The following is a 26,672-nucleotide window of genomic DNA, read 5'->3' as shown; positions in this document are numbered from 1 at the left end:
AATATAGATGATTCTCAGAGTTTGATTATTGTAACAACAATATTGCTTGCAGTTACTGTGGCTGTATAAGGCTAATTAACACTAGCACACAGGAGGGCTACTAGTACGGGTTCTTTGATCTGCTTTTCTAAGGAAAGCAACTTTAAGGGGTTTGCAATCTCATTTTAATCAAACATCATATACCTACCTACCTACATATATATATGTATCACTTAGTTCAGGGGAAAAGCCAGCACTCTAAACTTCAGAGAAAACACAAACAGAAATTAGAAGCAGAAATTATATAAACAGGGCAAAAACACAAATCAATAGACAGGCTTCTGTCTAACAATTGCAATACATACATACTTACCAGAGAGAGAAGCACCAACATCTGGGTTTTCAAAGCTGGTGGGCTCCATAAGAGCTACACAGAGTCTCCACACCAACACTCTTCCAGTGAGTGAGCCCCCAAAACAAAATACTAACCTCAGAGTATATATACACTTCTTCAGGGTCAGCCCACAGAGGGTGTCACAACCATGTGACTCGAACACATGTGACTTAGGCTTTCTTGTGACTTAAGCAGGTCATCAAAAACTCTTGATTAATCAAAGACTCTTGATTCAAACAAAGGCAAGTCTCAATCAAAGGCATTTGACTACCTTAGGACTGAAAACAACTAGAACTCCAAAAGAAAAAGGAGCAAAACAAAAAGTCCCATTTTGCTTGTCAATACAACTATGGAAGTCAGAAGAAATGTCTTTTCAAGATGTAGACAGGTTTTTGATCCATTATGTATCTATTTTACTCTCACTGGACAACTCCCCTTTTCCCTACTCACAAGAATTCTGGTATCCCTCTCACCTTTAAAATTTAAGTTCCGTGAAGGCAAGAGATAATTTTATTTACATGCTTATATTCACAGGGATTTGATCACATAGTAAGTATTTAATATAATCTTGTTAATTTGAATTAGACCAATAAAATCAATCAATTCAATCAACATTGATATTTTGAATTTGGATGTTCAGAGCTGCAACAAGGCTAAATATTATCTGTCCTAAATTTATCACCAATCTGGAGAATCTTTGGGAGGGGGAAAGGGGTGGAGGGAACCACAAGGCTGCCTAAGGATGGGTTGAATGGTCTGAGGGTGGAAACAAAGTAGATTAAACATTCTGTGCCATAAAAAGTTGTGATGGGCCTGTGAGTGACTGCTTTATTTCCAAACTAGTAGAGATAGGTAGACCCAGCCTCAGAACAAGCAAACAAGTTTGATGATACAAATTGACTATCCAGGAATATATCAACTTTCAATTCCTATATCATACGCTTTTCAGAGCATTTTAACATATATTTTATCAGTTATTCCTTGAAATAATGTTGAAGTTTATGGTAAGGTCATCCACCCCATCCCCCTTCTATTTGACAGAATAGGAAACTGAAGCCCATCAAGCTTAATTTAACTGGGGTTGGAAGGAAAGGAAGGAAACAAACATTTATAAGCACCTACTATTGTGCTAAACAGTTTATTCATATTATCTCTTCTGATCTAGCATAAGCTTAACAGTAAGATAATGGCAGAATTAGACTCAGAATTCAATTCAATGAACATTTATTAAGTGCCTACTGTTTGCCAGACTTAAAACCCACTTTCTTTTTTAAATTTATTTTTATTATGTATTTAAATATCAAATAAAAGGATTTCTATATGTATGCAAACAAGATAATATAATAAGCTATGTTTATATATACATAGATACATATATAATATAAGGAAGAGTATAAGAAAAAAGTATAAAAAGTGAACTGTTGTGTATGTTTTCATATATGAAACATAAAATACATAAAATCCCATTTTCCTTTTTCTTTCCTAGACCACATTTCCTTCCAAAGTTCAAGCTTCTCCTGCTATCACTTGTTAAACTGTGCCAAAGTACTCTCCCTGGGGTCATCCAGCCCAGTGGAGGCAAGAGCATTATTTGGTCCCAACATGCATCTGAGACACCTGATTAATTTATTATTTTCCATTCCAGTCACTTTCCCAGATAGCATCTGCCAAAGAACAGCAGGACAGAGATCCGAAAGATAAACATCAGCATTTATATGCTTTTCTTTGTAAAAAGAGAGAAATAGAAGAGTTATACAGTTGCGGGTGTGTCTGCTTTCACACAATGATAACTTTATCTTGATTACAAATTCCTATTCTAACAATAAAGGATAATATCACAGAGAATGGGCCCCCACCACCACCATCACTTTTGCTGACCTGGTAAAAGATAGTATAGCAAAATCCCCAAATGCCACAGTGGGCCCTTTCTTATTCTACTGATAAGAGCTCTCAATATTTCCAGGATAAGAGAAAGATATTTTATTATCACTTTTAAAGATATCAAGTATATGTGTTTGGCAAGGGGTGGGGGGGGGGGAACAACAGAGAAGGAGAGAAAATTAATCCTTGGGAGGAGAGGACCACAGTGCTTTTGATTAGAAGAGAAATGGATTGTATTTTGAGGAGCCCCAGAAAAGTATAGTTCCTCTGAAGACAAACAGCTACAGTTTTTAAGAGAATTATCCTTCCTTAACATGTTGATAAACTTCTCTAGAAGAGGAGCTGCTTTGCCTCTTTAGTGGTTTAATTTCCTCTAATCATCTTTGATGGAGCAGCTTATGCACATAGTTACTCCAAGTATGTTTAAAGTGGAGACTGAATTACTTTTATGCTACCACCAAATGTAAGGAAAAAATAAAATAGAAATTTTGAAAACTTCATTTTCACCATCATTGTGGTTTCCCACTGCCTGTTTGGAATGGAAACATCTCATTTTAATCCTGTTTAAACCACAATTGCAAATGTGCACTAAAATATAGATTTTAAACACTTAGAAGGAATTGGAAGATGCTGTTGAGCAGAGCAAAGTAGTATTCATTATCTAACCAAAAGAAAAGAACTTTGGAAGGGGAAAAACATCCTCAAATGGCAAGACTTTGAAGAATCTACTAGTTATTTTTTCCACTCCAATGATTTCAGACGTCCCCACCAAATTGAAACACCATTTTCTGAACAATAATGTAATACATTTTTGACATCACAAAAGAATGCTTTTAAGGCATAAAAAAATGCATTTCCCTTATGTAATCAAAAACAAAAACTCTATAAATTATAATGCAATGAACAGTCCAATTCCTCTATTGAATATATTGGAGCGGTATGTGCTGATTAAGCTCTTAGTCATTTATGTTAAATGTCTAATGAAAGCTTTTTGAATCTGGTTTAACCCATATTAAATGCCCTAGTGGTGGCCCTCAAATTAAAAGAGAAGAAGAAAATTAATCCTATTCTTTGTTCCCTTTATACATTTTAATAAATTATGCTGTATCCTCCTAATGCATTTACGTCTCAGACAAAATGCCAAATGGTTTGATCCTTTCAACAAAAAGGCAAGGAACAAATTTGCACATTAAAATGTAAAGCGATTCAACAATTCAAGCATAGTGTTTTCCAGAAGATGATGTGTTTTCTATGTTTCTTAATAACTCTGCATGGTGATTTCTGCTTTATATGTAAGTAGGCTTTTCTGAAAGTTTGCAAAGTTGTCCTGCATTTCCCCCTTTGTCATCTTCCCCAATACTGTGAAAGTCTGAGGAGTATCTTGTACATTCATACATTAATAGATTCAGCTGCTTTAACATAATGATCTGCAAGTTGATAGAAGCCTTTGATGGGAAAAGTACTATGGATCCCTTTTACTTAAGGAAAAGGGGAGGAAGAAAGCAAAGACTATAGAATCTCATTAGAAAAAACCCCAGGGGAGAGTCGGGCTTGCTGTCTGGAAAAGAAGACTGCTCTGGTAGGGTTGACAAGTGACAGGAGCTCAGCCAGTTTCACATTGGGATGGTATACAGAGCCCTCACAACCACATCCTGGATCATAGTAACCTAGTTCACAAGCCTTTGCCCCCTCATTCTTTTAGGAGTAAGACAGTGCATGTGACTCTTGGTGTCTACATTAATGGTAGAACTTTATCTGATCAGATAAAGGTTTTGAATTAATCTCATTGTATATGCAGACTCAGCTAAACAGCTGAAGCAATCCTTGTGGGCTTCAATTCCCATAGCTGAATTTGCCAATGACTCCAAGGAATCTTTCTTAATTGACAGCTGTATGTTACATATGGAGCTGATAAGTCACAGAGTAAAGTATTATCTAGAGGCTGTTCCACAGTAGAAAGCAAAGATTAGCAGGGGTGGTGAACCTGTGGCCTCCAAGCCACACTTAGCCTTCTTAGGTCCTTGGCTGGGGCCTTTTGACTGAGACTAACTTTTACAGAACAAATCCTTTTATTAAAGGGATTTGTTAGGTGAAGTTTGGATTTAGTTAAAGGACCATGCTTAAGAAGCACATGTGGCTTCAAGGCTACAGGTTCCCCACCCCTGGCATAGAGGATACTATGGAGTGAGAGAAAAGTTAGATTAGACTAGGAATCAGGAGGTCTAGTCAGGGGCTTTTGCCACTAGACTGTGGGCAGATTGGCCTCCCTAGGCTTTACTTTCCTCACCTCTAAAACTTAATGACCTTCAAGCTACCTTCCTTTGCTTTTTTCACAATAACTCTGACAGGTAGATTTTTCAAGTTCCCTAGTATTAGTGCTATTTTATGAGTTGCTGAAGTGAAGGTCACAGACATTGAAACAAAGGTTGGATCCAAAACTCAGACCTAAATCTTGTGACTCCAAGTGTTTTTCCACTATATGATGTTATGTCTTAAAGTTAGAAGACATTTCTAACCTGGAGATTAATGACAAAGAATGTAACTGTTACATTCCAGAAAACAATCCTCATCAGAAATAGAATCCTTGACCATGGTTATGACTCAATGATATTGTTGAGCTTTATGTGTTTTCTAAAGCCTTGATCATATGAATTTGGTTAAAGCCTATTAACTAGATGTGACCTGTCCCATCAAGAAGGATCTCAGAAATTGTGAGAGCATGAGCTATATGATATCTTAAGTATGTTTTTATGTCTATCATTCAATATAGTTGATTCCCTCTTAATCTTTTATTTTTTTATGAATTTAAAAACATTTTGAGAAGAGGTCCATAGTTTTTACCAGACTGGCTATAGTGAATGATAAGCTATCAAAATGTATAGTCTTAGTAGAGTAAATTAAAATAGGAGGGAGCAAGGTGCAATGGTTTTCATGCCTACTATCTTGTCTGCTATCAGAGCTGTCCTAAAGATGATTTTACTCAGTCTATAGAGGAACTTACATACTCTCATTCAATTACAAAAGAAAAAAATCATTGTGTTTACCTGGTTAATATTTCACAGAATGTATATAAAATAATAGCAGAGTAGTTACTAGTGCTCAGGCTTGTTCTATCTGAATCCCAACAAAAATGATGAGAAGGATGTGATAAGTGATAAACAACAATACTATTTTATAAAATTTTTCAATAAAAGGTATTTTACTTATATCACTTTACTTAATGTTTTCTAAACAATGATCCTGTGGGGTAGGTAGTTTAATATTACTATAGTGATTATAATGATAAGAAAACTAAGGCTCCAAGAGATTAAGGGATTTGTCCAAAGACATAAGTAATAGATGCTAGAGATAGGATTTACACTTTAATCTTCCTATCACTTGACTTACTTGGAAATTTGGATATCAAATTCTAGGTTTTATAAGTAAATAGCCCTGAAACACTTGGAGAGGGGAGGGTTGTGACAGTTAGAGAATCAAGAAGATATCTCAGAAAATTCACCACTAATATGAAGAACTGAGTCATGATAATAACACTATTGAGTGGTTGATTAATTCTAGAAACCTCCCTGTACTTCCAGCTTCATCCAATACCAAACCTTTCAAGATAGTCTGTGATCATATTATCAAAGCAAGCTAAGTAACTAGCACCTAAAGAAGTATTAAGGAGTTTTCTTCGAATATTTGAAAAAGGATCATTGGAGAAGAAAATGGTTAACACAAAAAAAGTCCATATTTAATGGCAAGATATTAAATCCTATAGAAACCAGTGTTTGACAAAGTTTTCTCTAGCAGTGGCTAGTTGAGCAATCCTTGAAAAAAAATCATACAAATAAGCATGTGCTTGATTGGTCTTTATACAACATGTAACAATCTTGCTAGCAGATGCTGTGGGGGTGAAAAAACAACAACCAGCTCACAGAACACTGTAAGCCCAGGTTCTTTTGATCTGCTTTACTAAGGAAAGCAACATTAAAGGGCAAACCATCTTACTTTAATCCAGCATGCAAATATCATTCACTTAGTTCAGGAGAAAAAGTCAGCACCCTGAACTTTGGAGCAAATACAAACACATTACAAACATCAACAGACAGACCAATTCAGTGTTACCAATTTATCTGAGTTCAGCTGGGAGCATGACAAGGGCTGGCCCAGAGTCACACGCACTACCACTGCTGTGGGTCAGAGCTCCAAAAAAGAGAAAGCCAACCCCTGGTGTTATATCTATTTCAGGGACAAGGGTGAGTGACACATGCGACTCACCCACATGACCTAAAATTGTCACATAAATTCGACTTAAACCCACGTGGTCTAAAAGCCTCTGATGTCACAAACATGTCACTCAAACCCATATAAACTAGACTCTCTTGAGTCAAGGAGGTCATCAAGGATTCTTAATTTAATCACCGAAATAAAGGCCAAAGTCTTCAAGGGCACTTGGTTGAATTAAGTGCTAAGTGCCCATTTTGATTGCCAATACACAAGACCAGCCCTAATGTTATGGGTCAGCTATTCCTTAAATACTTTAGTACTTTTGAAGTTCAGGTACTGTTTGAAATAATGTAATTTCCATATTTCTCAGTAACCTTTAGTTTCATGCAATGATTTTTCCTCTAAGCTGAGATACAATTACCACCATGATTCAACAAAAGCCTCCAATTAGATGGAGATCTCTCCAGTTAGATAAAGGGAAAGACCTATGAAGTAAGGTCAATGACTCATTGACTCAAGGATATCAAGATTAACATGTGTGATATTACCAGAGGTTCATTGCAAAGTGATTAAAATCCTATCCCCGTGGAACCTGAATAATAGAGGAATCTTTAGTTCCACTTCCCTTGGGCTGTGTCCTATTACACAACTCTACTTTCTTAAGGTTTAAACTGCCCCTGATTCTAGCTAAAACTGGCTGCTGCTACCTCCTAGTAATCTTGCTAATGTGGTATAGTTATAATTCTATCTTTCTTATCCAGAATAGACTTTCCAGGATAATTTTCAGAAATGCCTTACCACCACCAACAACATTTACTATTGGTCTATTCTTCCTGATTCCATCACACCACCAGTTATATAGAAGCTGACACTACAGAAACTTTATCCAAAAACTTTACATAAACACAGTCCCAGTGGCTCTGGCTTTCAATGAGAGAGTGCAATCCATGGGGTATTTAAGGACTAGTACCTCTAATGTGAGGACTGTGAAGCTCTTTTCAGGGATGCTCAGCCACCTTTGGTGTCTACCTGCCACCCAACTCTCACCTGTGTCTCCAAGAAGCATGTGAAAAGACAACACACCAGTAAAATCATCTTGGCAGATAGGCCAAACCAGATTGAGGGTAATCAGGGAGCCTGAAATGCATTAGTAAGTAGGAGAGGTGGGGGGCAGGGAGTGTGTATCCCAAGCATGTGAAGACTTCCCTAGCCAAATGGGTGGATATGAACAATTTGTTCAAATGGGCCATGAAAATGGTGGCAGAAGGGGCTATAGAGTGCTTAAAGCTTGGTCACACAATTGTAATGGTAAGCAAAGTGGGACTTTTTCCTGTCTTTTTTTTCTTTTGGAGTGCTTCTCAGCACTAAGGCAATCAAGGGTCTTTGACTGAGTCTGGCCTTTGTTTGAATCAAGAGTCTTTGATTGAATCAAGAGTCATTGATTGGAAAGTGTATACATACTCTATGATTAGCATTTTGCTTTGCACCTCACTCATTGAAAGAGTATTCCAGTGATTTGGCCAGATGAGACTCTGGGTAGCTGTTAAGGAGCGCCGCCACCCCACCCCCCATCTTTTAAAACCCAGATGTTCTCTTTCTGCTAACTATGTATTTATTGGTATGGTCAGACAGAAGAATGTCTGTGGATTTGTGTTATTTTCCTTGTTTGTAATTTCTTTGTACTTTCTCTGAAGTTCAGGATGCTGACTTTTTCCCTCTGAACTGAGTGAATGATATATGTATGTTTAATTAAAGGAAGATTGTTAACCCCTTAAAGTTGCTTTCCTTTAGAAAAGCAGATCAAAGAACCTGTGCTATCAGCCCTCTTGTGTACTGGTGTTATTGCCCTCATACCTCCACAGTAGCTGCAAGTAACATTGTTGTTACAACAACTACGACAACTGCCACCACATACTGAGCCATTGCCAGTCATGTTGACTTTTGTCTTGCCACTGGATTCCAATGACTTTGGAAGAAGAAGTAATGTTGAGAACTTCATATAAGTCTGCCTCATTTAAATGCAATTTAGGCATGAGTCAAAAGGCACCCATACCAATTTACTATTTTACTATTTCATTATTATATTAAATAATTTTACTATTTTATTATTTTACTATTCAACTATCTTATTATGTTACTATTTTACTATATTACCTACCCCAAAGTCCTCTGACAATGAGGCAGAAGGTGTAGATACACTGGGAGCTATGGTTACAACCCTGCACACAAGTAGCCCAGGTCATAGGGTCACTGCCTCACTGGACTGAAGCAGCAGTGCAATTTGACAGCCACCTAAGTTTCTGAGCAGCCTTTTTTGGGGCTGCACTGCTCACTTTCTTCCATGGGGAAGTGGCTAAAAAAGTGTCCTAAAAATTGTTTGCTTCACCTAACTCAGGCCTGCTTATCACAGCAAAGAGGGACCCTACCCTGCAGTGCAAACAAAACAAACTCCACTAACCAACGGTACATGGAATGTGTATACATTTATTGACAACAAGAAATCCAGTACACCTAAAAGATAAACAATTCTTGTTGCAAGAGAACTCAGCATTTATCACATCCAAATAGCAGTCCTTTATGAAACAAGATTGGCAAATGAAGACCACCTTAACAAAGTCAGAGCTAGATATATGTTTTTTCTAGAGTGAGCACAGATGAGGAGTGCTATGAAACTGGAACAGGTTTCACAATCGAATCAAAAATAGTCATTGATTTTGAAATACTTCCAAAAGGAGTGAATGACAAGCCCGTGATAACGGATTGCCATTTCCAGAAAAGTGCCATCATCATCAGTGTGTATGCTCCCACCATGATGAGCTCTGATGAGATCAAAGAAACATTTTATGAAGACTTGGAGACTCCCATCATCAATTTGCTGAAAGAAGATAAGCTTATAATTCTGACTTTAATGCCTGAGCAGGCACAGTCTATCAAACATGACAGGGAGCTGTTGGGAGGAATGGATTTGGAAACATGTGCATCTCATGACCTTATCATGAATACTTTTCCATGTACCTAAATGCAATAAAACTTCATGGACACACTCTCACAGCAAACTTTGGCGTTTAATAGACTATATCATTGTATGGAGAAGAGGCGTACAAGATTTGGGAATAACAATGTTGATGTGTGCTACAGAGTGTTGGACCAATCATAGACTTATCCTTTCCAACCTAAATATTTGCCTTTAACAAAAGTGGTAACCCCAAGGCAAGAGAACTCTTAGAAGACTCAACTTCAACAGATTAGAGTACTTCTCCATGTGTGAACATTTTTTTGATTACATGGAGAGAAAGCTGAGACGATAAGTTGTCAACAATAAAGCAGAAAAGGAGTGAGAAATTTTTAAAGATTTGGTATACAGCACCACATTTACTCATCTGGCTGAGAATACTCACAAACATCAAGAATGATTTCACAAAAAATGATGTGAAAATTCAGAAGTTGCTAAATGAAAAAATGGTACCTCCACAGTGTTTGCCAGCAGAATATTTCCTCTGTTTCTAAGAAGTTGTTAACTCCATCAAAAGTAAAGTGCAAGTGAAGGTTAGAGAGATTTAGGATTCTTGGCTTAGTAAGAAGGCAGATCAGATTCAGTTTCACATTGAGTGTAATACTCCAAAGTTCTTCTACAATCCTCTGAAGTTTATTTATGCGCCAAAGACCTTCACTGTATCTCAGCTACTCAGTGCTGATGGAGCCACATTGATTAGTGATAAGAACATGATCTCGAATAGATGGGTTGAACATTTCCATAGTGTTCTCAACAGAATGTCATCAATCAGTGCTGAAGCCAATCAAGGGGAAGATCAATCCCTCTCTAGCTGAACTGCCAATCAAAGAATAGATTTTGAATGTTATTAGGTTCCTCTTGTGTGGCAAAGCACCTGGTGCTGATTCTATTCCAGCAGAGATTCATAAGCCAAAAGTTCCACTATTCATACAAAAGCTGACTGAAATCTTTTGGGTTATATGGCAAGAGTAGATTATCCCCCAGGAGATCAAGGAAATCTCCATTGTCCATCTCTATTAAGGAAAAGTAATTAGGTTGTCCTGTCACAATCACAAAGGAGTCACTCTCTTAGTCATTGCTGGCAAGATTCTTGCCAGAGTCCTCCTTAAACAGCTAAACCTGCAGATGGAAGATGGTCATATACCTGAGATGCATTGCTTCAGAAAGGGCCAAGAAATGGTCAACATGGTATTTACTGCTCGAAAACTCCAGAAAAAATGCCAGGAACATAACAAAGACTGTAAACACAGGTCTGCCAATATAACAAAGGCTTTTGATACTGTCAGTAAAGAGGACTTGTCAAAGGTAGTGGCGAAATTTGGTTGGCTAGAGAAGTTCATCAGTATTGTACATCAGTTTCATATGTATGTTTGCACAAGTTCTGGATAATATACAATGCTCTTGTGCTTTCCTAGTCACCAGTGGAGTGAAGCAGAGCTGTGTGATTACCCCCATACTTTTGAGCATGATGTGTTCAGCAATGCTGTCAGATACCTTCAATAAAGATGAAAACAAAATCAACATTAACTGTAAAATATTTAACTTGAAAAAGCTATAAGAGAAGACTATAATTGAGGGAGAGTTGGTGTGCAACTTTTTGTTTGCAGATAATTTTGCAATCAGTGTAGCCTTTCAGGTTGAGATGCAACAATATGAATTGACATTCTGCCACTTCTCCTAGTTTTGGCCTACCAACACCAAGAAAACAGTACTTCTTCACAAGCTAGCACTTCACCATCCATATGTGGGACCATTGGTTACAACGAATGGAAAAATTTTGAATGCTATAGTTAAGTTCACTTACTGTGGCAGTGTACTTTCCAAGGATGTACACATAGATGATGAAATTGACACACACATAATTTGCCATACCTAGATCAGCATTCAGAAGACTGAAAGAAAACACGGGAGAGAAGAAGTATTAGGCTCCCCACGAAACTGAAGGTCTACAGAGCCATTGTGTTGACCTCTTTGTTGTATACCTGTGACAGTATATCATGCACACGATATGCCATTCCAGAAAATTGAACCACTTCCATTTGAATTACCTCAGGAAGATACTATAGGTCACCTGACAAGATAAGGTACCAGACACTGGCTGAACCACCAAGCATTAAAACTCCATTGCAGAGAGTGCAACTCTGATGGGCTTGCCACATTATTCAAACACCAAATGTATGATTACCTACAACACTATTTTACAGAAAACTCAGAAAAGGCAAGTGCTCACATGGAAGTCAGAAGAAGCAATATAAGAATACTTTCAAGGTCTATCTGAAGAATTTTGGCAGCAATCATAAGACATGGCAAAGGACAATCAAGCATGGCATGCCCCCTTCAAAGAATGCACTGTGCTTTATGAGCAAAGCAGAATTGCAGTAGCTCAAAAGAAGTGATACCTGTACAAATTTAGACACATTTCCATCCCAAATGTTCACATGGACTATTTTTACCCAGCCTGTGGTAGAGCCTTCAGTGCTCATATTGGTCAGATCAGCTACAGTGAGACACGATGGACTTTGATCTCAACATCATGATGTTATTTTCGACCTCTTTGAGTGTGAAAGACCACAATGAACAAACACAAGATCCACCATTAGTTTGGGCCACTACTTAGCATGCTGCCTCATGGAGCAAGAAAGATTACATGACAGTCTGTCCCTGTACCCTCTTATGCTGAGCTTGGCTATGAATATCAATGAACCATTCTAACACGTCCCACTGACATTACAGTCTATTCACAGAACTCTGCCTTATTTTGGACCATAAAGCCTTCCTGATTTCAGGGTCCAGAAACAGCAACTTTTGGCAACACGTGTGATACATACATGTATTGGGTGCCATCTCATGAAAGGAAATTATAATTAGGTTTTGTTGAAGATTTAACCTTCAACATCAGGGATTCTACATCAAAAATAATACATTTCTCTAAACTCATAAGGTTGTGTTTGCAAATCCAGGAGCACAATGCACGATGGTAGCAGTTGCTTATTTAATGTGACTTGAGGGAAAGTTTAAAAGCTTCCTTGACTGAAACTATGTTCTTCTCTTCATGATGCCTGGAAGTCCACTATTAAAGTCACTCCTATATGTTAAATTACCCCTCTCTAAATACCCTGTTTTAAAATTCAAATTTTTTCCCTCAAGGGAGCACATATTAAGTCCCCATTGCCATAGCGATAACAAGCTTAACAGATTATCATCATCAACGTTTAGGAGGAGAGACAGAGATTAAAATTAAAGCCCTATTCCTGATGGTAATAAAGTCATTCAAAAGGGTCCAATGATTTCAGGAAGAGGAGATATGATAACAAAGGTCCTCAATTCATCATTTCACTGAAGGTCATTCCTAAGCAAAAGTAACAAACACAGATCTCAGATGATTAAATGAAACTATAATAAAAAATACATTTACTTTACTAAAGCAATATTGTGTGGGCCTAGGTGGTCATCAGTATGGTAAACTACCAGTATGGATATTCTCTATATTAACACAGATTAGTAATTTATCTCTAACTTAAAATCTTACAGCTTTGCAATCAGTATGATTTTTAATGATCTTTGGACTAGTTAATCTTTGTTTGAATTTTCCTAAGGTTATGTTCCTGGTTGTTTGACATTTTATTTAGTAGGACTCTTAAATTATACTATTCCTCCATTTTTTGAAACATTCTTAGTGTGGATCTGAGCTTGAGGTGTTATGAGTACATACCTTAGAAATTGTTTGTTTCTTTCTTTCTTTAAAGGGTTAAATAAATTCATTGTTGACAAATCCACAAAGATTTATTCAAGAAAACCAGGATATTTTGTAGGTACCAAAACAAATACTTGGAGAAAACCCAGGCTTCAACATATTCATTGATATCTCTTGGAAATAGTGAACTAATAGAAATTAATAACCCATGTACTTGACATAGCATATTTCTCTAATGTTCTCATAAATCATATGGAAGGGTAAAGATCTTCAGTGGACAAGAATTCTCTATTAGATTTTATTTTATTTTTTCCTTTTTCTCTCTTTTTAAATTTAATATATTTAGTTTTCAGCATTGATTTTCACAAGAGTTTGAATTACAAATTTTCTCCCCATTTCTACCCTCCCCCCCACTCCAAGATGGCGTATGTTCTGGTTGCCCTGTGTGGCCAGAGTGGCCTTTGTTTTCCTTGAGTGACTCAGCTTACCTCATTGAGTCTTGCTGGTTGCTGCTGTGGAGAACTTCCTGTGTGATGAGTCATGGGGCTGGCTGAGGGGAGGTGTTAACTCCAGAGCCATGCCCTATTGGGTGTTAACCTGGTCTATGCTAGGGGCAGGGGCCAACTCAAGAACCAATCTGCCCTGGTCATTCAGGCTGCGCTTGAGGATATCGAAAACTTTATAAGAGGGGAGAGGACAGCTTGACGATCCCTTTTTCTTTTTCTGATTGGAGCCAGAGATGCCTACAGCCGAAGCTGAGCTGCCAGTAGCAGAGCTGACCCACGTGGAGCGAGGAGTGCTGAACAAGGACTTGAGGCCAGTGGGTAATCTTCTTACCGGAGAGGGGAAGCATGTATACAATTTTGCCTTATACCATCTCACATCTATTTGGCCTCCTGGTTACTCTTGTCAGGCGGACTTATTGGGCCAGGAAGCTTTTGATCAACATATCAAAATGGGGATGCTGGTTTGTGGCCCTGTTACTGTGGAGTGTAAATGCATGCTTTAGTTCTCCTGCCTTCTGCCTAGAGATTTCCTTGTATCCTGTGGTTCTGAACCTTTCAGGCACATATGAGATTCTCTTTGAAGTCATAAATTCTGCCTTCCTAATATACCCTGTTCCCCAGTCAGGCCTCCCTTCTGCCACCCCACTGCCCTCCCATCCCCTTTTCCCTTCCTTGGTTGTAGGGCAAGATAATTTCTACACCCCATTGCATCTGTATCTTATTTTCTAGTTGCATGCAAAAACTTTTTTTTTTCTTTTTAAACATCTGTTTTTAAAACTTTGAGTTCCAAATTCTCTCCCCTCTTCCCTTCCCACCCAACCTCCCTAAGAAGTCAAGCAATTCAACATAGGCCACATGCCTATCATTATGTATAACCCTTCCACAATACTCACGTTGTGAAAGACTAACTATATTTTGCTCCTCCCTAACCTATTCTGCATTATTGAATTTTCTCCCTTGACCCTGTCCCTTTTCCAAAGTGTTTGTTTTTGATGACCTCCACCCCATCTGCCCTCCCTTCTATCATCCCCCCCTTTTTTTATCTTCTTCCTCCTTTTTTCCTGTAGAGTAAGATACCCAATTGAGTATGTATGGTATTGCCTCCTCAGGTCAAATCTGATGAGAGCAAGATTCACTCATTCCCCCTCACCTGCCTTCTCTTCTCTTCTCTTCCTACAGAACTGCTTTTTCTTGCCACTTTTATGCAAGATAATTTACCCCATTCTATCTCTCCCTATCTCCCTCTCTCAATATATTCCTCTGTCATCCCTTAATTTGATTTTCTTTCTTTTAGATATCTTCCCTTCATCTTCAACTCACCCTATGCCTGCTCTCTCTCTCTCTCTCTCTCTCTCTCTCTCTCTCTCTCTCTCTCTATATATATATATATATATATACACATATATATATATACACATATATACATATACATATATACATATATATGTATATATATACATACACACATACACACTCACATATATATGCATAAACATATATATATATGTATATATATATATTCATATTCCCTTCAGCTACCCTAATACTGAGGTCTCATGAATCATACACATCATCTTTCCATGTAGGAATGTAAACAAAAGAGTTCAACTTTAGTAAATCCCTTGCAATTTCTTTTTCTTGTTCTTTTTCTTGATTACCTTTCCATGCTTCTCTTGATTCTTGTGTTTGAAAGTCAAATTTTCTATTCAGCTCTGGTCTTTACACTGAGAAAGCTTGAAAGTCCTCTATTTTATTAAAAATCCATTTTTTGCCTTGGAGCATGATACTCAGTTTTGCTGGGTAGGTGATTCTTGGTTTTAATCCTAGCTCCATTGACCTCCAGAATATCGTATTCCAAGCCCTTCAATCTCTTAATGTAGAAGCTGCTAGATCTTGGGTTATTCTGATTGGGTTTCCACAATACTCAAATTGTTTCTTTCTGGCTGCTTGCAATTTCTTCTCCTTGATCTGGGAGCTCTGGAATTTGGCGTCAATATTCCTAGGAGATTTTTTTTGGGATCTATTTGAGGAGGTGATCTGTGGATCCTTTCAATTACTATTTTGCCCTGTGACTCTAGAATATCAGGGCAGTTCTCCTTGATAATTTCTCAAAAGATGATATCTCGGCTCTTTTTTAGATCATGGCTTTCAGGTAGTCCAATAATTTTTAAATTATCTCCCCTGGATCTATTTTCCAGGTCAGTGGTTTTTCTAATGAGATATTTCACATTGTCTTCCATTTTTTCATTCCTTTGGTTCTTTTATATAATATCTTGAGTTCTCATCAAGTCACTAACTTCCACTTGCTCCAATCTCATTTTTAAGGTAGTATTTTCTTCAGTGGTCTTTTGGACCTCCTTTTCCATTTGGCTAATTCTGCCTTTCAAGGCATTCTTCTCCTCATTGGCTTTTTGGAGCTCTTTTGCCATTTGACTTAGTCTATTTTTTAAGGTGTTGTTTTCTTCAGTATATTTTTCAGTATTTTTTGGGTCTCCTTTAGCAAGTCATTGACTTGTTTTTCATGGTTTTCTCGCATCCTTCTCATTTCTCTTCCCAATTTTTCCTCTATTTCTCTAACTTGCTTTTCCAAATCCCTTTTGAGCTCTTCCATGGCTTGTAGGTACCAAAAAAAATACTTGGAGAAAATCCAGGCTTCAATATATTCATTGGTATCTCTTGGAAATAGTGAACTAATAGAAATTATTAATCCATGTACTTGACATAGCATATTTCTCTTATGTTCTCCTGAATCATATGGAATGGTAAAGATCTTCAGTGGACAAGAATTCTCCATTAGATTTTAAATAGAACATCAGGATCCTTTATGAAACTTTCGTTTGCAAACTAGGAATGAATAGTGCATATTTTTTTCCTATGAGTTAAGCAAAGTAACTCATTTTGCCTATGAGTTAAGCAAATGCCTCAACAGCATGGTTAGGAAATGGCTTTAATAATGATTTCCTTATCATTTAATCAAAATCATGTTCTCATGCTTTTGAAAATAACAAAAAAATCTATTTTTGAATTGTTCCTTCTAAAGCAGGCTTATTCTGCATTTGTGAAAGTCAACATGTTTCAATTAAAATTGCAGCCATTTTTTAATATTGTAGCTAACTAGAATTTTCCTTTCTTTGGCCCTAAATATAGATTACTAGTTACTGTTGAAAACACCCCTGCTTCTTGAGTCTATGATAGTATTTTATCCAACAAATGAATTGAAAACCAACTATCCCAACAGCAGTTCTCTAATAATACTCTTATTTTGTAATTTGTCGTTAAAAATGTTTACTTCATTTCTAATGATAACAAGCATTTTAATAACACTTTAAAGTTTTCAAAACACTTTACATGAGTTAGCTCATTTAATACTCACAACAGCTTTTTGAAGTAGGCATGGCTACTCTCCCCATTTTAAAAGATGAGAAAATCTTGACTGAGAAGTTAAGTGACTTTCTCAGGATCACAAGCTACTAGGTTTCAAAGACAGGATTCAAACTCAGGTTTTCCTGGTTTTAAGTGTACTACTCTAATACATATCCAGTTACATTTAAATATTAGCTACCATCATTGGGTTCATATCCAAGACAGAAAAAAAACCCACTTATATCTGTATGATCAATTCCTATTCCTTTTCATCATATACTAGCATTTGCTGACTTTATAAAATGATTATGATTATTAGATTCTATGTTTGCTAGTATGTAAACCAACATCCATACATATAGGTATGCAACATCCATGCATATAGGTATGACATTAAGTATATGTGTATAGCATTTGTATTATATACACGCATATGACACTTGTGATATATAACATGCATGTTCGTATACATTTGTTGTTCTATTTATCACATATTGTCCACATATATAACACATATTTTGTGTTGTTTGATCATTTTCAATGATATCCAACTCTTTATGGCCTGATTTGGGATTTTCTTGGCAAAGATACCGGAGTTATTTGCCATTTCCTTCTGCAGCTCATTTTACATATGAAGAACTAAGGCAAACAGGGTTAAATGACCTGTCCAGAGTCACACAGCTAGTAAGTGTCTGAGGCTGGATTTGAATCTCATGAGTTTTCTTGATTCTAAGCCCAATACCTTACCCAGTCTGTTACTTAGTCACTCCTATAACACACATATGTAAATGAATATAGGTATGTGTGTGTATATATATATATATGCACATATACACAGGCATGTACATATCTATGTATTTGTGTTATATACACACCAATGAGAGAAAGACAGAGACACAAAAAGAGACAGAGGCAAACACTGTTGCAATGGAAAGAGTACTCAATTTGGAGTTAGAGCTACTGAGCTCTTTATCAATCTCTATAACTTCCTACGTGCATTACCTTAGCCTGGTCACTTAACCTTCTGAGCTTCAGTTTCTTACACTGTAAAATAAGAGGGTTGGATTTGATGGCTTGTGACATCACTTCTACTTCTATGATCCTATATATGAGCAGAAAAGATATATATTTATATGCATTTATAAATATTTATACAAATGTTAGTCATACACACACACACACACACACACACACACACACACGAATCTGTGTATATGTAAGGACCTATGACTTCATCAGCATAAAGAACATTCTATGAAGAAATTCCTTCAACCAAAGCAGACCAGCAACTGCTTAATAATTCTTTGAGAGGTGATTTGGACAACTCCATTTATAATGACTAACCCAGGGTCAAACAATTGGCCCACATTAGAGTGAAGACTAGAACCTCTCTATTCACTTTTCCTATCTATAGCTGTCTGTCTATTTATCTATCTGGTTGTATCTGTTGTGTGTGTATGTATGTATGTGCATTCATATATGTATGCATGTGTATATCTGTATATACATGTACATGCAAAAATTCCACAATGTTCACCTCTCCATGTTTTCTGATCACAAAAGTTATCACGTATATATATATATATATATATATATATATATATATATATACACACATAAATGTATGGTGTGTATACATATATATATATATATACACACACACACACACACATACATATACATATACACACATAGAAATGTATACTCCATACATGGATATGTATACATAGATAGGATATGCATATATCCTCTCTGTGTGTTTTCCACTCTGTGCATTTTATTCTTCATTGCCTACATATTTTACAGCTCCATGGAGCTGTGTTGGTAGCAGTGACAATATGGAAATATATGCACATTGCTATTCGGATTGAGATTTGCCTAACCAAACAGACACACAAAAAAATTATTTGAATACAAATGTATTAACTTCAGAGATAAATCACAACCTGAGGGCAGCATGAATTAACTGAGAGGTAAGAATCAGCTGTAGTTGAAATGTAGTGGATCATCATACCCAGAAGTTTAGTTGCAATCACAGGTATAACTTTTTTTTAGTATCTCTCAAGCAGGGAATGACAAAATCCCAAATAGGAATCCCAGTAATAATATAGGACTAAAGAATATTATTGTTCTTGTACTTGCTGTGTGTGTGTGTGTATGTGTGTGTGTGTGTGTGTGTGTGTGTGTGTGTGTGTGTGTTTAAATGCTGTGCTCATTGATGGGAGTTTTATAATTCTACCTTGGTTTGGGGGGGATTCATCTTTTTTGGGTTAAAAAATATATGAACTTAGGAAAAGCTAATTTCATGTGCTGTTAATTTAATTCCCAACAATAAAACCTTACTCCTTCTGATGGAAAATGAAATTACCCTTTCTACACCCTTTTTATCTGTCAATTAAATGTTTTTTTCTCCCCAAAATAAACCTTACACATTATTGGTAATATTTCCTTAGCTCCCAACAAAATTAAAAACAAAATGGGAGTAATTCACTACAGTTTTCCCAGCAAAAAAAGCTGTCATTTTAAGATGTTGGAACAATAACCCTAATCTTTACCTCCTCAGGGTTAAACCCTCCAATGAGTTGACAGTGTTTATGGTGGCTAGCTGGTGTTATACAGGCATTTTGTGAAGTGCTTGGAGCCCACATATAATTTTAAAAATATAAATTCTCTAATGCAGGGAAGGAAATAAAAAGGTGTTGTGCCATAACTTTTTGCTCCTATACTGCACACATTCATATTTCTTTCCATTCAGCACCAGTGACAGAAATGAGTTGGGAAGCCTTAGTAGACCACAGATAAAATTGATAAAGTCATTGCCAAATTGAAAAATCTGATTGTGGTATATAAAACATATGGGGATCTTACTGGATATAAAGAAAACAAACCTACAAAGTGTATATAAAACATACAAAATAGTTTCAACTTGGAGTTGTTGGGGACTAGTAGTAACTGGAAGAGAATGGGAAGGATAGGGCTCCAGTAAGAAGTAACTCTTAGGTTTAGTCTTGAAAGAAGATAGAATTTCTATAAGGGAGAAAGGAGGAGGACACGGATCGTAGGAATATGGTATAGACTTCAAAAGTACAGGAAAAAAATGGAATGCCATGCACAAGGAAATATAATTGGGCTGGTCCAATTAAGACGCAGTATTTGTGAAGAGGAGTAATGTATAATAAGCCCAGAAAGTCAGGCTGAAACCACATTGTGAAGGGCTTTAAATACCTAACAGAGGTGATTATATTTTTATGTTGTGGGCAAGAGGGAACCAATAGGTTTTGTTGTTGTTGTTTTGGTTTGTTTCCTTTTTGAACAAGAGAGTGACTTAGTGAGACCGGTGCCTTAGCAATATTTATCTGGAAGCTGCATGCAGGATAGATGGGAGAAGAGAGAGACTGGATTATACACAATCATTTAGGATTGAGAATCAAATTTAATGAGTCAAATGCAAGAGATGTAGTGTAAGAGGAAGTAGCAAGACTTGATCATTTTTCAGATATGGAGAATGAGGAAGTATGAAGAGTCAAGGATGGCTCCCTACTTGTGAACCTACATATTTAGAAAAATGGTACTGCCCGCAAAAGAAATCTATATTCGTAAGTGTTGGATAGTTGCGGGGGGAGGGGGAGAAAATTTCAAGTCCTTCAGAAAATTTCATGGTTAAGTAAACTCATCAACCTTTCCCCATAATGATGGAGATCAAATAACTATGTAATAAAAAGAAGTGCAAATATATATTTAGTTAAGAAGCCTCTATTGCTCCACAGGACAAAGGTATGAAGAAATAAAAATTTCAAAGAAAGAGTGAAGATGATAGAAAAGGCAATGCACAGAACTCAATCAGGAAAGTAAAAAAAAATTGAAAAACAGTTCATCAGAGCATGAAAAACATTGAAGAATTATATTAAAATATCATAGGCTCATAGATTTAAAGTTGGGAGGAATCTGATACAATCAATAATATTATTTTAAAGCTGAAAGATGTTCTAATCATATGATAATAAGTTTAGTGTTGGCAAGGAGCTTATATATCAGAGACACTGATTTTGTAAATTGAAACACTGAGGGTGAGAAGTTATACTATTTCCCAAGATCATAAATAAGCCAGCTAGGTGGTGCAATGAATAGAGCCCTGAGCTTGGAAACAGGAAGATTGGAGTTCAAATCAGATCTCAGAAACTTACTATCTGTGTGATTCTGGGCAAGTTCCTTAATCCCTATGTGCTTCAGTTTCTCACCTGTATAAAAAAGGGTACTCTGGAGAAGGAAGTGGAAAATCACTTCAGTATCTTTACCAAGAAAATGCCACAGACAAAAGTCACGTGGCATCACATAATCAGACATAACTGAATGATTTAACAAAAACAACATATAAGTCAAGTCTCCTGGCTCTCAGGTCAGGACAGTTTGGAGGATAGTGCCATAGTACCCTCCATTTTCACTGCCTGAGGTAACTTGTTTAGATTCTACTTAGTATGCTGCCTTACACATAGTGCAATTAATGTTTGCCTAATGGAAATATGTATTGAATTACAACATTAAGGATTTAGATTACAGGTACCTCTGGTCCCTACATAGCTTGTTGTCACTAAAATACGTTAACTTTGCACAGAATAGCTCCCTCCCCCAATGACTCTTGTCTCTTCTTGAGACCTGCTGGTTAGATTCTTGTAAGTTACACTTTTCTAAGCTGTAGCTCCACACTGTCCTAGTAGTATGACTCACATCTCTTCTGATCTTCTTTGAGACATTAAGTAGTTCCTTTTCTCCTTACTCTTTACTAGCTTCATTTTCTCTCTTTTCACAGATTTTTCCTTTCCTCCTTCATATGTGTCCATCCTTAAGTCCACCTAAAGAAACAATCTTTATTTTATCCTGTTTTATCCTTTTAGTTGTTATGCTTTTTCTAGTGACTCCTCTTCATATTGCCCAATTGCTGGAACATACAACTTTCAATCACTATCCCCACTTTCTATCTAAAAATTCCTTTCTTAATCCTGATCTACATTCATACCACTCTATAGAAACCAAATTATCAGTCAGGAAACTTATGTTCTCAGTTCCATCTCTGTCACCAATTCACAGCATAATAACAATAACAGCAACATGTCATATTTGTTCTGGTCCTTCAAGTTTTGTAAAGTACATGATCTGATTTAATCTGTGTGACCTTGAGTCTATCACATAATTTCAGTTTCCTGAGGTATAAATTACTACAGTGGTATTGAGAAGTATAAGAACTGAAAAGGGGGTGCCATCTTGACTAAGAATGAAGAAATGTTTTATTTATTAATTCAATAGTTTTCTTGGTTTGAATTTTATTAATCTCTCCTTTGATTTTCAGTATTTCTAATTTGGTATTTAATTGGGGGTTTTCAATTTGCTCTTTTTCTAGCTTTTTCAGCTGTATGCCCAGATCATTGATCTCCTCTTTCCCTATTTAATTCATGTAGGCATTCAGGGATATAAAACTTCCCCTAAGAACTGCTTTTGCTGAATCCCATAAGTTTTGGTATGTTGTTTCATTATTGTCATTCTCTTGAATGAAGTTATTAATTGTTTCTCTCATTTGTTCTTTGGCCCACTCATTCTTTAGAATTAAATTATTTAGTTTCCAATTAATTTTTAGCTTATTTTCCGTGGCTCTTTATTAAAAATGATTCTTATTGCATCATGATCTGAAAAGGATGCTTCGACTACTTCTGCTTTTCTGCACTGGATTGTGAGGTTTTTATGCCCTAGTACATGGTCAATTTTTGAGTATGTGCCATGTACTTTTGAGAAGAAAGTATATTCCTCTTTATCCCCATTCAGTTTTCTCCAGAGGTCTATCATATGTGCCTTTTCTAAAATTCTGTTTACCTCCTTAACTTTTTTCTTATTTATTTTGAGGTTAGATTTATCAAGTTCAGAAAGGGGGAGGTTGAGGTCTCCCAATATTATAGTTTTGCTGTCTATTTCTTCCTGTAACTCCCTTAACCTCTCCTCTAAGAATTTGTATGCCTTACCACTTGGTGCATATATGTTAAGCAATGATATTGCTTCGTTGTTTATGGTGCCTTTTAGCAGGATATAATGTCCTTCCTTATCTCTTTTAATTAAATCTATCTTTACTATTGCTTTCTCTGAGATTAGGATTGCTACACCTGCTTTTATTTCTTTAGCTGAGGCACAATATATTTTACTCCAGCCTTTTACCTTTACCCTATGTGTATCCCGCTGTTTCAAACGTGTTTCTTGTAAACAGCATACTGTAGGATTATGGTTTTTAATCCATTCTGCTATCTGCTTCTGTTTTGTGAGAATGTTCATCCCCTGCACGTTCAGGGTTATGACTTCTATCTGTGTCTTTTTCTCCATCCTAATTCCCCCTGTTTATGCTTTTATTTCTCCCTTTCCCCTTCTCCTCCTCAACAAAGTTTTGCTTTTGACCGCTGCTTTCCTCAGTTAACCCTCCCTCTTTATTCCCCTCCCTTATCTTACCATTACCTACTTGCTACTTCTCCTCTCCCTTCTGACCACCCCTCTCCCTTTTCCCCCCTTACCCTCCCACTTCCTGTAGGACAAGTTAGATTTCTAAACTTATCAGAGTATGTTATTCCCTTCTTGAACTAGATTAGATGAAAGTATAGCTCAAAAACTGCTCTTCTCCCTCCCTTCTTTCCCTCTACTATAATATGTTTTTGTGCCACTTCATTTGGTGTAATTTACCCTTTTCTACTACCTCCTTACCACTTCCCTCATAGCCCTCCCTTTATATCTCTTACTTATATTTTATATCTTTACATCAGTTAATTTATACAGGCATTCACAACCTATGTATGCCCCTTTCAATTGTCATAATAGCTGTAACATTCTCAAGACTGGCTTATATATGTGTGTGTGTATATATATATATATATATATATATATATATATAACATACATGAGATGATATAATCCCGCATAAATATGTAAACAACCTGCCCTTATTGGTTAATAAGGTTTGTGGGGTTTTTCCCCCTGGTTACCTTTTTATGTCTCTCTTGAGTTTTGTATTTGGAGATCAAATTCTCCATTGAGTTCTGGCCTTTTCATCAGGAAGGTCTGGAATTCCCTTATTTCATTGAATGTCCATTGCCTTGCCTGGAAAATTATGCTTAGTTTTGCTGGGTAGTTGATCTTTGGTTGTAGTCCCAGCTCCTTTGCCCTTCGGAATATCATATTCCAATTTCTCCTGTCTTTTAATGTGGAAGCTGAGAGATCCTGCATGATCCTGACTGTAGTTCCACGATATTTGAATTGCTTCTTTTTGGCTGCTTGCAGTATTTTCTCCTTGAGTTTATAGCTCTGAAATTTGGCTATAATATTTCTTGGTGTTTTCAGTTTGGGATCTCTTTCAGGGGGTGATCGGTGAATTCTTTCAATGGCTATTTTGCCCTCTGGTTCTAGGACCTCTGGGCAGTTGTCTTTGATAATTTCTTCGAAGATACTGTCAAGGCTCTTTTTTCATCGTGGATTTCTGGTAGACCAATAATTCTCAAATTGTCTCTCCTGGATCTGTTTTCCAGGTCAGTTGTTTTGCTAATCAGATATTTCACATTTTTTTCTATTTTTTCATTCTTTACGTTTTGTTTTATTACTTCTTGGTGCCTCATAGATTCATTAGCTTCCACTTGCTCAAGTCTAATTTTAAATGAGTTAGTGTTTACATTTTGCTTTTGAGTCTCCTTTTCCAATTGGTTGATTTTGCCTCTCAGGGTGTCATTTTCTCTCTCTAGATTCTGAATCTCCGTAGCCATTTCGCCAATCTTATTCTTTAGGGACTTTTCCATTTTTTCCATGTTTTCTTTTACCTCCCTAATTTGGTTTTTAAAATCCTCCTTTATCTCTTCCAGCAGTACTTTTTGGGCTGAAGACCAGTTCATATTACATTTTGAGGTATCTGATGTATCTACAGTATCGTTACTTTTCTCTTGCATATTTGTATTTTGATCCTGCCTGTCTCCATAAAAAGAATCTATTGTCCTCAATTTTTTTGTGTTCTTCTTCATGTTGGTTTGCCTTTTGCTGGCTTTACAGCGAATTTCTATCTGTGGATCTCAGGGCTTTCTGTCCCAGCTTTCTTATTCTGGGGGTTGTGAGTCTAGAATTATAACCTTCAGTTTCCTGAGGTGTGGGGGAGGGGTCTGGCTCCCTGGCGTCTCACTCCCTGTGGGTGCTCTTCAGCACTTGCTTTTCAGCAATGGTCTCAGCTGTTTGTTGTTTGAGCTGATGTCTGGCCCTTCCCCTGGCGGAGCAAGGTTACGTCTGGGCTCCTGGCGTTGACCCCTGCCGACTCTGCCCCTATGGGACTAATGAACTTCTGCTATTTGACCACTGAAGCCCCACTACTTTCTGCTCAGTTTCAGCATTCTATTTTTTTCCCCTGAGGGATTCTCTGGGTGAGGAGGGGAGGGATTAGAGATATTTACCTGGACATCAAGAACTCCCAGAAGTTCAAGAAGCCGCGTTTAATACGTTTGGGCTGCAAACTTCTGGAGACGGTGTTTCATGGGTGGTATTGCGCTACATCTCGTCGCTTCCACACACTGCCGTCCTGTGTTGGGAGGTCTGAGGATCTCCGCCGGTTTCGGTCGCCCAGCTTTCTCCCAGCCCGTCTCCCACGTGGATTTCCCAGCCAGCCGCTTCTGCCTTGGTCTGGAGCAGCTCCGCACCGAGCACTCTCCGAGCCTAGAGTATTAATGAAAAGAAATGCTAGAGAAGGTGGCCTAGAGATACCAGATATTGAACTGTACTACAGAGCAGCAGTCATCAAAACTGCCTGGTACTGGTTAAGAAACAGGGGTGTGGATCAGTGGAATAGGATAGGTACACAAGTAGGAGAAATCAACAAGTTTAGCAATCTACTCCTTGATAAACCCAAAGAGGCCTGCTTCTGGGCTAATAATTCATTATTTCAACAAAAACTGTTGGGAAAATTGGAAAATGGTAGGGCAGAAACTGGGCATAGACCAATATCTTACACCATATACCAATATAAAGTCAAAATGGGTTCATGATTTAGGAGTAAAGGCCGATACTATAAGTAATTTGGGAGAGCAAGGTATAGTCTATTTATCAGATTTATGGAAAAGAAAAGAATTCATGACCTAACAAGAGATAGAGAGCATTACAAAATGCAAAATGGATAATTTTGATTATGTCAAATTGAAATGTTTTTGTACAAAAAACGCCAATGCAACAAAAATTAGGAGGGAAGCAGAAAATTGGGAGAAAATCTTTGCAACTAGTATCTCTGATAAAGGCCTCATTTCTAAAATATACAGGGAACTGAGCCAAATATATAGGAACACAAGCTATTCCCCAATTGAGAAATGGTCAAAGGATATGAACAGGCAGTTTTCAGAGGAAGAAATTAAAGCTATCTATAGGCATATGAAAAAATGCTCTGGATCACTACTGATTAGAGAAATGCAAATCAAAACAACTCTTAGATACCACATCTCTCCTGTCAGATTGGCTAAAATAACAAAACAGGAAAACCATAAATGCTGGAAAGGATGTGGGGAGATTGGAACTTTGTTACATTGCTGGTGGAGTTGTGAGCTGATTCAGCCATTTTGGAGAGCAATTTGGAAATATGCCCAAAGG

At 37.1% G+C, this 26,672-nt stretch overlaps 1 pseudogene; it reads right to left on the bottom strand.

Annotated features, from left to right (window-relative positions):
- Nucleotides 1–13,712, bottom strand: part of LOC118838561 — a 57,867-nt pseudogene extending 44,155 nt beyond the window's left edge.
- Between the last annotated feature and the right edge of the window lie 12,960 nt (nucleotides 13,713–26,672).

This window comes from Trichosurus vulpecula, chromosome 1 (genome assembly GCF_011100635.1).
Source record: "Trichosurus vulpecula isolate mTriVul1 chromosome 1, mTriVul1.pri, whole genome shotgun sequence".
In the NCBI taxonomy this organism is placed as follows: domain Eukaryota; kingdom Metazoa; phylum Chordata; class Mammalia; order Diprotodontia; family Phalangeridae; genus Trichosurus; species Trichosurus vulpecula.
This window is presented reverse-complemented; position numbering and strand designations above follow the sequence as displayed.